Source organism: Montipora foliosa, chromosome 2 (genome assembly GCF_036669935.1).
Source record: "Montipora foliosa isolate CH-2021 chromosome 2, ASM3666993v2, whole genome shotgun sequence".
Lineage (NCBI taxonomy): Eukaryota > Metazoa > Cnidaria > Anthozoa > Scleractinia > Acroporidae > Montipora > Montipora foliosa.
In genome coordinates, this window is record NC_090870.1 from 60,213,786 (window position 1) to 60,227,107 (window position 13,322).

The 13,322-nt window shown below is 38.9% G+C and overlaps 1 pseudogene; it reads left to right on the forward strand.

The window, feature by feature from the left end:
- Positions 1-1,493: 1,493 nt before the first annotated feature.
- On the forward strand, positions 1,494-12,752 carry LOC137991910 (uncharacterized; annotated as a pseudogene).
- The last annotated feature ends 570 nt before the right edge of the window (positions 12,753-13,322 follow it).

The following is a 13,322-nucleotide window of genomic DNA, read 5'->3' on the forward strand; positions in this document are numbered from 1 at the left end:
AAAGGAGAGGCCGCCGGAAAGTCCCGGATTGATAGGATGGCCGAATCGTTATCTCCTGATCGACTCCAAGCGGTTGCAGAAGACAAGGGACAAGGGAGACAAGCTCGTGGCTGAACGCTATTCCAATCGACGAACACGGTCTTGCCTTTGAACAAGCAGGAGTTTAGGGAAGGCCCTTTGCCTTCGCTACAACATTCCTCTTGCCTAATCTACTAGTTACTGTGCTTGTGTGAGAAGTGTTTTACTAGTCAACGATGCGTTGTCATGCAAGACCTTGGGAAGGGAGGTTTTATAGCTCAGAGACACGATATCATCCGAGATCTTAATGACATCCACACATCAGTAAAGTGTGCAGAAATGTGGAGACAGAGCCACTCTTGCCAACATTCGACAATTGAAGTATTCAAAACCTTCAGTCCACTGTTATGAGTCGAGAAGCGAGATCTGGATATGAAGGCAGGATGTTTTTGGACACCAGGAGTAACGGCATTCTTTGATGTACGGTGTAACGCACGTTAACTCCCGGTCCAACCAGGGCCCAGCAAACAGCTACGATCTTCAGACCGAGCACAGAAAACGACAAGAAGAGGAACCCCATACAACCAGAGAGTGATGGATGTAGAGCTGGGAAACTTTTACACCACTGGCCGTGTTCGGAACAAACGGGGGCAGGGGACTCGCACTGTCAGAACTTTTACAGAACTCTCGCAAATAAGCTATCGAGCAAGAATAATGAACCCTACGACCCCAGCGTTAATTTCCGGGCTACGAATACAGGTCTCATTTGCTATATTAAGAACTGTACACAGATGGGTCAGAGGCTATAGATATCCTTTCCAAATTCACGTGAGGTCTCCAGAAGACTTCACTCTCGCTGTGGCTTGGTCTACATTTGGTACTCATAGTTTTAGGCTTAGATTTTTGATAAGCTTTTTCTTTAGCTTAATGCTTAATTGTCTTTTTCCCATTGTTTAAATTATTCACATATAGTAACTAGTTTTCTATCGCTGAACATTATAATTTAGTTTGAAATGTTGTAAATAATTTCGATATATAGTTTAAAATTGTAAATATTTACTAATTGTTTTGATAGTTGAAATAACGTTTTAGTTATACGTTCTATATTATTTATTATTATTATTATTATTATTATTATTATTTAGTAGTAGTAGTAGTAGTAGTGGTAGTAGTAGTAGTAGTACTTGGGCGCTTGAGCTCGAGACCCCGTTTTGGAGCCACAGACGGAAACCAGAAGTGACCTTTGCGTATGTCAGGACAGTAATTGTGTTGTTATAAGAAATTGACGTTACCAAAACTCGAACGGGAATGCACACATGAAATGACGTTAACTGGCTGACGTTTGCGTTGACGTCGTAGTTGAAGATTAGAATTGAACTAAACACCCCACGCATTACTATTCAAAACTGCTTGAGTATTACTGTCAGTTTGGAGAAGAATGTTTCAGCGCTTCGCGATAAGAGACATGAGATAAAATGATGCCATCTCCAATGGGTTGCACAAGTTTTGTGAGTATTTTAGAAGATAACATGAGCATTTCACTATAAAAGCGGACAATCAATTATTGTGTTTGAAAACTAGAAGACTTTACGACAATCAAGTGTTATAGATCACTTTTCCACCCCCCCCGTAATTGCTCCACTGATGTGGAGATACCTACCATTTGTAGTGATAATTACAACTGAGCTTTCTGAGCATTTTAAGGTGGTCACCAATAAACAAATGCCAAATTGTGTCACACAATTTATATTGCTTTTATATTGAAAATGAAACACAAGCTAACAACAACTCAAGAATTTCGGGGTTATGATAAGCTGAACGGACTGCGTGTTTTAAGCCGGAAGGTGTTACATTGAAAAGGCATCACTGAATTACGGACAAATACAAGGAGGCCAAAACCAACATTTTTCTTCATTACCTCAGTATGTTCAACAGCTTGATGCTTTCTGTGGATTTCGTTTAGGGCAGCGCAGACAGACTCCCAACGACACAGCTATAAGCAAGGACAAGTTTCTCCCATTGGCTGAGTGTGAGGGACACAAGAAGTACCCGGACAGGACAAATGGGACGTTTATTCATGTGGCCGCAAACTTGTCATGGTAACGTTCAACATTTTGCTTGAAACTCGACTGTATGCAAATCTAAGTGTTCGTCATTTCTCAGGTCAAACAGTGTGAATTGCGCAGGGCTATATCGGAGGTCTCAAATTTAGTTTTCATGAAAGGAGTCTCCTTAAAATTTGCTCGTCTTTGGGTATCTTTCTTCAAGATTTGTTTTTTCAGTTTACCCTATTACACAGTTGTTTGTAGTAAATGGCAAACGAGTAGACTCTCAATGTTTATTCTGACAAAACCGGTAGAGCTAAAATGACAAAGGCCCACAACATTTTCGCAATGAATCGGAATTTCTTCCTGACAGAAGGTCTAGTTTAAGTGCACTTATAAAATTTACTTATCGTCTAAACTCAGTAGAGATACAATTCTCGGGACGTTAAAATAAAGTTTATCCCAGTGTGGTCGCAGGGTATACAAGTCAACTCTTAATATCAGGTTTTTATCTGTGATCTCAGAAGGTACTGTAACAAGCTGCAACTTACTGAGTATATTGTTAAAGAAGGCAGGTTCTGCACGTTAATGTGGTTAGTATTCCAAATAAAACATTACCAGTTATAGCGCTTAAGCACGAGTGTGATATCGCGTAGTACTTAACGATATCACGCAAGCTTGAGCCGATTATAACTGATTTATAATTCAACACATGATAACAAAATGAAAGATTTCGAACTTGTAATCATTTGTGAAGCGGCGTCGGTCCGACTCCACGGATATCGAAACCTTTATGACCATATTGGGCAGTGCTCAATGTGTCGAATTATAAAATTAATATCGGCAATCGGAGGTATCGTTCTGTCCGTTTTTGTCACCGTATAGTTTGTGTGTTTAAGACGCCAAACCACAATCCATATCGCATTGTTGACATTGCTCTCACAACGTTCGGCTTCAAAACTTGAAACCCAATTCCTCGGTTTGTCGGATTGCTCTGGACTCATGATTGAGATCTGTCCCGAAAAATCAATTAGAAGTACTGTCGTAAAGGCTTGCGGGCTAGTGTCATTAAATAATAGATAAGGGTTTAAGGTGTTGTTTTTTTAGTGAATGAGTAATAACGAACTCTTACGTAAGTGGGTTATTGTGTCCTATTCACAAAAGGTTCAATAAATGCCTCAATTATTTGAAACCTAAAAAAAATTGCTTTTGTTTGCATGATTGCATAGTTGCACCCTTTCAACACGGACCCCGCGTAAGGTAGAGATGTTAATGAAAAAAGTCGACTTAGGCAAGCTGAATTTACTGAAACAAACGTTTTGATGTCAGAGGGAGGAGAGGCTGTGAGAGGCGGTTGAGGACGGTTGATTTGTTCCACCAGATATGTTTCGTGTTCTGGCCTTATGCGACCACTGGCGCGAGGAGAAAAGCCCAATAATATACTTGCGTGTTTGATCTTAGTTAATGCGCTCCATCAACTGTGAAATCATAAATGGTTCATTTTCTAGTACACATCAGTTCAAGCGTGTTCAAATATTAGTAGGTAATTAGTAAGTAATTGTCATGTCGCTAACAGCGGACGTTTGATTATTGCAAAGAAATGTTTAAACGGAGTATTTATATGGCAGCATGCAAACATATGCAGCACACAAAGAAGCCATTAGCTATTTCATTCTCTTTGTCTTTTTCCACAAACAAACGTTAATTGTCCGCATTTCCTTAAAAACTGATGTGACCTGATTCTGTAAGAAGCAAGAAATTGAAAACAAAAAAACATCCAAGGACACTAGCCACAACTGGAAGGGTAGCTTGTGACAACTTGTACAAATTTACTGCATTTCTAAAAATTCACAACTCTTACTTTCGATAAGTCACTACATAGAATTTTTTTTTTGCAACTTTCGTGAGGACACTGAAAACGTTGGCATTTCTCGCCAGCTGTTCCGGAAATGCTTGGTGAAGGGCATCCTTGCAAAAAAAATTCGCAATTATGTGGTTGCAAAAGCGTAGAACAATACGGAATAACGTAATCAGGTAACAAATGAAGTATGATGAAAATTCCCAGTTTTAAACTTGGTTGGCATAGCAACCTTGAGAACAGGGAGAGTATGATGGTTGCTATTAACTTCAACCGCGCAACTTTGCACTTGTCTGACACTATCACGAGACGTATCCTCGAATGAGACTTTATTAGTATTTATGAACGTGGATCACGGCTCTCAAACTATCATTAGACATCAATTAAAATGACGTATTAGCAATCAATAGATAGCCATCAGGCCAGTAGACAAACCAGAAGCCTAATTAATTACGTTATCTCACTCAAGCCAACCCTGATTCACAGTACTTTAGTTACTTTTTGTCTTCTTCAAATGGGATCTAAACTGAGGGCTAAGATTTACACGTTTTCATTCTGAGAGCCGATGTTGCATGTTTAAATCAATGGAAAAAGAGTGCGGCAGGTTGAAGAAACTGACCAACTTTGATCAGTAAGCTTACCACATTCCTTCCCAACTAGATGCGTTTGGTCTTTCAGAAAAATCCTTTCTCTTTCGACTGTCGCTGGGCAGTCACTAGAGTACAACATTTGATTTAATGCCCTAGTTTCGGGGACATTACTAAACAACGGAACAAGCGAAACGACGCACCAAAAACACCATGTATGAGCTCAACATACATTGAATACTAACCGACAAAGGTTGGATTTGAGATTAAAAATCGTTTTAGGCCTAATTAGGCCTAAAAAAGTTATTGCTCCTAATCTCAGTCTTTAATCTGAATCCTAATCTTAATCTCAATGGCTAAGGAGCAATAACGTTTTAAGCCTAATTGGCCTAAAACAATATTCCATCTCAAATCCAACCTTTGTCGGTTAGTATTCAATGTAGGGTGGGGTCATACATGGTGTTTTAGTGTTTCGTTTCGCTGTTTCGTGGTTTAGTAATGCCCTCGTTTTCGTTAGAATTTGACAATACAATACATAGGGACTGCGTTCTATATTTCAATTTGATCGCCTCGTCATTTCACTTGGTTGAGTTCATCATGCAAGTTGCTAAGATAACTCAAAGAGTACGAGGCCTTTGAAATGAAATCATTATTAAAAGTCGTTGCAATGCTGCACCACTGAAAAAACAACTTCATTACCAGGGTCTCACGTGCTTCTTGAAGAAGCCCTGGGAAATAAACACGACAAATCAGTATAAAAAAGATAGATAAGGAAAAACTCGGGTATTAACTTTTGAAAAGTATTAAATTATTTTTTCTCATGTGTACAGCTTCTTTTGTTCACATATAACTCGTGTTTCTTGACTAATCACTAGCAAAATTCTGTCAATTCTAAGTTTATAAGCTCATTGTTGTTTCATGTTTTCATTCCGACTTGCAGAAGGGTCAGGGATACTTCTACAAGAGACGAGTCAAGTATAACAGCTCCGTTTTTAAAGTTAACATGGGTGTCAAAGGAATTCACATCAGCGATAAAAAGGGCATGAAAGTGTTTTTTGACATGAGTAGGGTGAGTGAATTTTTTTAGTATAGCTTCTGGTCTCATTTTCTCCATTTTAAAGTGAATTCGCTTTTAAATTCAATAAGTTAGGATGAAACCGTTTCAGAGGGGGATCCAGGGCGAGGAAAGGAGGTTTCCTCCTGTTAATCCATGTTGGCCAACCATTATATACATAATTGACCATTTCCTTACGAAAAAAAACTACTTCGCGAAAACGTGCACTTGTACCAGCTTCTTTTGTTCTTGTCCACAGCTTTATGTAATACAAAACAAAAGCATCAATTTCGCAAAACGTATAAAGACTTAGAAGATAAATAGAATACGTACTTTTCATGATGTTTTCAGATATATAAGGAGCCAGCATTCGGAAGATTGCATTACAAATTTGTTTGCTGGATGGCTATACACCTTCAATGTTCTCAAATGGGATTCCTCATGAGAAGCAAAAGCAGTATTTGAGCCAAATTTGTAAAATAGCTCAGGAAAGCAAAATCTTTGACACGAGTCTGAAACTCATCAGAGAGTATTCTACGAAATGGAAGAACGCAGGTGAATATGATAAATAAATAAAGACAATATTTCACTTAGAGTGCTGCCATTTTGCCATTTTCGCGTCAAATGTTCCTCACTTGTCACGTAAAATTGTCCGCAAAACATGCAGTCATTTGGTTTAACGTCGACCGAGCTGTGAGAGACATGAATCTATTCTTCAAATTTTAAATTATAATTTTAAATACAAAAGTTCTTTGACAACACGAATGGAAAACAAGTGGTTCCGTTAAGTAAGGAATGGGGCCATGCCTCTTACTGCATCGGTAGTCGGGCTAAGAAATACCAGTTTTGCAAATGTTGAGAATCTTCTGCAACTCGTGAAAGCGTAATAGTAGGATATGTTGTTATAAGTGAAGCGATTCTTGTCGGCGACGACGAAAGACATTGATTTGAGGTGAAGTGCACTGTAAAATGGCGACGAGTACAAAGCAACGGCAATAGGGTGGGTCGTGACGTAACATTAAGTAACAGGATACACTCATGGATTACTGGACTGACCGATCGATTGATTGTTTTTTCACTTCATGGAAGATCGATTTGCTGATGAATGCAGTTGTAATTTCTCATCATTTGCCTGCAGAAAATCAGATGAAGGCAGCATGGGAGTTAAGTATCATGGATCTCGTAAGCGACATTTTCACAGAAGCTTTCTTTGGAACCAGACTGGATCAAATAGCCATGTACAAGTTCCTCAAAGGAAGTTGGGGAAAGGGAAGGTTTGTAGTGCACTTATTTTCATTACACATTTCACGGTCTTAGAATTGCCCTGGAAAATATTGCTTAACACTGAAGAAGAGTACAAACGTTAAGCTTGCAGCTGTGTCGTATTTCTTTCTACAGTTTCTCAAGTAGTCCTCGTCAGTTTTGGTGGCCCTCTTGGTTATGCAAATTTGTGCTTCTATCCTAATTTTTCGCTCTCATCTTTCTCAGAGTACTGAAGAGAGCCATGGAAGCTGCCAGTCGCGTGAAACAAACTCTAAAAAGCAGTCCTAATGTCGCTGAAATTCTTAAAATTGGAGTCCAAGCAGGAATCACAGAGGAGCAAGCCCTGATGGACACTTTGTTTATGCTAAAGTAAAAAAAAAACGCTTTTTGCAAGAAAAAGTCATTTAACCCTTCAAACAGCTATGTTTTGAAAAGTGCTTAATGGCCCTTTGTCATCAGGTGTCCATGCTAATCAAAGACAAGAGAGTTCGTACCCAAACCTGTAGTTGATGTGTTTGGAAGCAAGTTCAGGGGGTGCAAAACAAACGTTTTCAGTCCCACGGGATTCAAAATGATCGCCATGTGAGAAAGGTCCATTGTTAGCAGCATGAGCGTGAATGACTTTTTTTTGTGGAGCTAATAAAAACTCTAGAATTCAAGTATCCAACGGTTAAATTTACATAGTTTGACATCAAAATATCTGTTTATTGCATCGCCGCAATTATCATGACATTATTAATTAAATATATGTAATTCATGAAATACATGAACTACCAGTTAATTAATTTGTTATTCAAAAGCAGAGCATAATGTCAAGATACAATATTGCAATAAACAAGTTTGGATACTAGGTGATCATTTTGGGAATACTTCGGGTCAAGACAAAGTGAACAGACATTTTTTACATAATAGGGACGCTTTCACTTATTAAGGGCAAGTAAATGAATGTAAGAATTCAAGTAAATAAGAGGTACATTTGAGAAATCGAATCCTGCTACCCCTTGTCGGGTAACTATTTTAAAATTTCTTCCAAGATTACGGCCATGCAGAGATGGGTTTTGCATCTATTGTTCCCAAGACCGCACGCGCAGTCTTTCTTTCACACTAACTGACCAATAAAGCCTGGTTTTCCTTCGTGATGCAAGCATAAGCACCATTCTAGTCACCAGAGCCTTGGATCGACCCAAGGCTCTGGGAACTCTGTGTAGAAGAACATGCGCCGTAGGGTTCTTATAGCTAAAAGTTGGCTATTTGAACCTTATGGCACCTGCTCACTCCTCTTGATAACATGGATGCACCAATTAGAGACACTTTTGATTGTTCTTCATGAAAACCAACGAGAAGACACTTTGTTTCAGAGTTCCCCAGTGCCCTTCTCTCAAGAGCTCTGGGGTCAAGATTAGCATATACACAAGAAGCATACGCAAACTCAGTAGCTTGTTGTTAATTAGAGACTTTTGTTAGAAAAATAGACACTAATTAACAACAGGTAAATGTGCCTGCGTGTGTTGCTTTTGCTTAATATGCTTGCGTAGCTAATGAAAATCAGGCTTATGGTGTAATTCTTTAAATAACTACGCAATGTGACCGAACTAATAATAGATTTTGAACTAATTTCATCGGAATAGATTCGCTCCGTTACCTCATATTCTCTTGAAGAGCAGAAGAATTCGTTATCGTATGTTTCTCCTAATGTAGGAAATTAGTTGGAATTTAAGAATCTAATACATTGAAAATAGATATAATTTATGAACTTTTCATTTTAGTTTTAACGCGTATGGTGGAGTGTCTGGTGTGTTGAGGTCCTGCATTGCTAGACTCTATGTTCTTGAAGAGGATTACAAACAGAGCATGAAAAACGAATTGAAAACTGTGTTGTCAAACAAAGCGGAACTATCGGAAGCTGCTCTGAAGGAAATGACACTCTTACATAACTTTATACTTGAGGTACTGCGCATGCACCCACCTGTTCCGGTTTTCTTCGGCAGAGCAAGGTTAGTGAGTAGTTCCTATTCTCGTTTGTTTCAAACAGTTGCATCTTATCATTCCCACGCGTATCAAATAAAGCTAGCTATGAACGATGCAAATACGGTATGCCTAAGCTCAAATGTTTAAAATGATATAAAAATCTCAGTTGGTAGTAAACAAATTTTACATTGAGAAAGCAGCAGTCATCTGTTCTACGATGGAGCAAAGCACGTCACAAAATGCTTCCAATGCAAAGATCCCTCAGAAAACGTCAGTTGGTTGCAAAGCATTTTGTGATGATTTTCAGTTGTCTTAAGCAGAAGTCCATTTCCCATGAGTCTCGACCACATTGGATTTTCGGTATTACTTTTTTTTAGGACTCCTACTACGAGAGTTTTGCGGGAGAAAAAAGGTGGCGTTATTGTGTTCCTTGCACGCTCCATGACTTTGCATTGAGCATGGGCAATCCCTCGTGCGGCCACTGGTTACAGACCAATAAGAGGTGTTGTGGTCATTAGGCCAAGTCTGATTGGTCATGATTTGGCGGGACCCGTAATCTAATTTTAAACGAATAGTTGGTGCAGCGGTGAGAGCACTTGACTCCGACCGGTGAGGCCCGGGATCGATTCCCAGATTCGTCGTCGTATGTGGGTTTAGTTTGATAGTTCTCTACTCTGCTCGGAGAGGTTTTTCTTCAGGTACTCCGGTTTAGGTTCCCCTCTCCTCAAAAACCAACATTTTTGCGCCATTTAGCTGTTTTCCTTCTGTCCTCGGAACGGAGACATTTGGTAAAATTTGAGACTATGCAGGGCACTCAAAGCATCCTGGTCTTTATTTACAGTACATTTCACGATGATGCAATTAAAATGGCCAATTTCATTATTCGATGATTCACTTGTCATAAACTAAATTATATTGTTTTATTTCGTCAACAGAGATGACTTCATTCTCGACACAGAATGTGGCAAATTTATGGTGCGAAAAGACACACTTCTTGTAGGAAATGTTCACATGGCACAAAGAGATAGCACCTTATTTGATCAGCCGGACACATTTAAGCCTTCTCGTTTTGAAGACGAGGTAAAAATAATTGAGAAAATTACCTAAGGCTTTGTATGAAGCTAATTTAATAGAGTTGTTGTCTCGATGCTCCTTTCTACAATGTGAACACGAGAAGAGAAAATCTCGTTTTTCTTTTTCTAATTAATTAAATTGGAGGACTTAAAAAAACACGCAGATAAAATGGAACAAAAATCTCCAATTACAACGATTTTTGGAGTCTTTTGACACCGTCCTCTACAGTCCCATGATTTGCATGCAAGTTGGTTTGTTCTTGAGTTTAGGGCGTATGTAAGAGAAATAAAACTCACTTAGCTTGTTTACTTTGGTTTGTGTTTTAGTCGTTAGTAGATCATATTATTTACGGATACGGACCATTTCACCAAGAAGCGACCCCGCAGAATCATCGCTGCCCTGGACAGGTACAGTTGGTCTATGACATAGCTAATTGGCTAACTGACTGACTGACTGACTCAGCAACCAACCGACTCACTGATTAACCTAGAGAATTAAATACTGGATAAATTATTGATAAATAGAAAACATCGTAATACTCTGCCATTTTTTCACCTAAACTTGTCACTGCTTAAAGGCCCTACGACGTTTTTAAACTATACATTTAAATATCTGTAGTGTCTGCAGTGTAGTACTTCCAAAAAATTTTCCCTCGTAGTGTATCCACGTGTTTTAGCGGGCCTTTGATTTATGGGCAAAAAATTTTGGCCAAGCCAGTTGGGCCCTGGTAACTAATGACATCAAAGAAGTAACTTGATCGTTTCTCCTCAGACAGAAATGTGCAAAAGTGTAAATAGAAGTCTTGTTGAAAATCTAGAGCTTTTTAGTAAGTCTTATAGTTACCCTTGGGATGCTGTGAATGTTCGGACGATTCAGAATGGAACTTCTTTAACATCATTAGTTACCAGGACCAACTGGCGCGACCAAAAAACTCAAGGCCCGCTAAGACGCTTCATGATTCACTATGAGGGGAAAATGTTTTGAAGTACTTTTCCCGAGCCAATATAAATATTTAAACGAATAGGTAAAAAAAAAGGGGGAAAAATAAGCGTCAAAGGGACTTCAGCTATACTCCTATCCTCTACAATCTCTTGATACTCGAGTTGTTTTGAAAATCGCATCACCTGCCTGAAGAGCAAGACCGTATCGTTCATGAAACCGCCGCTTTGCTGACGCAGCTTACTTCATAAATTAACATTTCTACTCTTTTTCAATCCTTAGGATATCACTCTAACAGTCCTCAAGGTTTGTCTTTCGTTCATTCTGCTCAACTGCGAGTATACATTGGCAGAAATACCCAAGTGGACAGGAAAAAAGTGAGTCTTTCTTACATCCTGATCAGTTCCCGTGTATCAAATGTTTGAAATGAAAGGTACGACAAACAAACTTAAGAAGTTACTTTCATGTGACATTTATACAGAGGTCGGAAACAGGTTGGAAGTAGAAAGGAATTACGGTTCCTCTTTACTTGAACAAATGACAAGGCACCTGAGACCATTCGCGTCCCCTTTTTCCAATGAAAGGTACAGGCGTAAGTAAATTTCTTTTCAATACAAGCTAGTACAAATCGAGGTATACCTTTTTCCTTATAGATTAAGAAGAATTGGTTGTCCCGATAATCCAATGAAACTTTTGGATTTCAAGTACCCGATAGAGGTAAGAATTTTATCGTCAAGATTCAGCCAAACGTAGCCTCGCTGACGAATGGTTAGTCGCTCACTTATTCTGTCAGCTGAGAGAGCTGACAAAACCAAGAAAACTGGCCTCGCAAAGCCATCAAGTCATCTGGGAGCAGGTCAATTGGGAATTTGAAGCATAATATCCCGAAAGAGGTTGAACTATTATAGAGAACACATGAGCAATCAAAAAACCGTACAATTTGTAAAAACAAAATATAAATAGTTGATTGAAGAGTGCTGTTTCCCGAGCAATCGATGTTCTTTGCATAGTTTTGAAATGGAAGTTGGAAAGAGCATCACAGCTAGATAAGTAACTTAAAGTGCACCTAACCTCTACTTGAAGTATTTTCTTTTTCAAGAGTCAATTGAATGTCTAACAAATACTTTTCCTTTGCTTCTCTAGAATTTACTTAATGGGCCTATATGAGGTACGAGAGAGCAACAAAGCTGGCATTCATTTGTCCCATGGCTGAGCTAGTGAGAGGTATGGGTCTATTCCTTCATTGACGTCAAAAACTAATTTAAACTGCCAAAGTTCTTTCAAAACTATAATGCAAAGTAGTTTATGACGTCATCCAAGGAATAGGCCCATGCCTCTCACTGCCTCGGCCACGGGACAAACGATTGCCAGCATCTTTCTCTTACATGCCTTATAAGGCACATTAAAGAGTATAATCTAGAGAAGCAAAGGTAAATACAAGTTTGATAGTTAACTTTTGCTAAAGGAAATATTTTGACGTTAAGTGCGCTTTGAGCAGTTGCAATCAAGCCTGAAAAAAGTCCAAGCTTCAACGAGACCCTGCAATGCGCCGCACAGTTCTACCGACTGAGCTTTGATCTTTTCCAACTTTCTTGTCCATCCCGCAGTCCAATTTTGAAATCTCACGCATGTGTATTTATATTCTGAAAAAAATTCGTTTTCCTGGGAGCCAACATAATTTTTACACAAAGGGGAGCGAGATGTGTCCAAAGTAGGAATAATTTTCAAAGGCTACAAACAGAGATTATTTTAAAATCGATTTATGTTTTAAGGTTGTTGGACCATTGCAGGTTGAAGAAATATGAGAAACCAAGACAAATCTACATCCACGTCAATGGAAAAGCACTTACGCTGCAGGAGTCACAAGAAAGAAAAGGATCGAAACAGTAGGCCTCCAATGGTGAATTCAAAAACTATAATAGCGTACAGTGCCACAGCGAGTGAATCTTAAAACACAAAATATTTATGAACATTTTCAATGACAGACGTCACTGAAGCATCAGCCGAGAATTATGTATCATCGTTAATTATTGCCACGTTGAGAAGACTCACAGGACGCAACAAGCGAACAACGAACTAAAAACCCGAAGGATCGGACCCCTGTATTTTTTCCCTTGTTTCAAGCACTGTAACGACCACGAGGAGTCAAGTACTGTCAAACAGTATTAAACAATTATGTACAGAGTAAAGTGTTCAGGAGGAGAAAGCACAAGAAACCGATAGAATCCTCAAACTAGTCAAAACGTAGCCAATGTCACAAAGGAGAACAATTTTCTTGTTCTTGAAAAGCAAATGTACAATTTTGATGACAGTACACAAGACATCCATTCATGCATACCACAACATTTATCAAATAAACTCCAGTTTAACAAATCAAATGTTTTACATACCATGATTTTTATCTTCATAGCTAGAATACCGTATTTATTCGATTAAACGCCGCAGATGGAAGGAAAAATACCAATAAACGCCGCCCTTGAATAAACGCTGCACCCAATCAGAAGAATGCAGCGTTT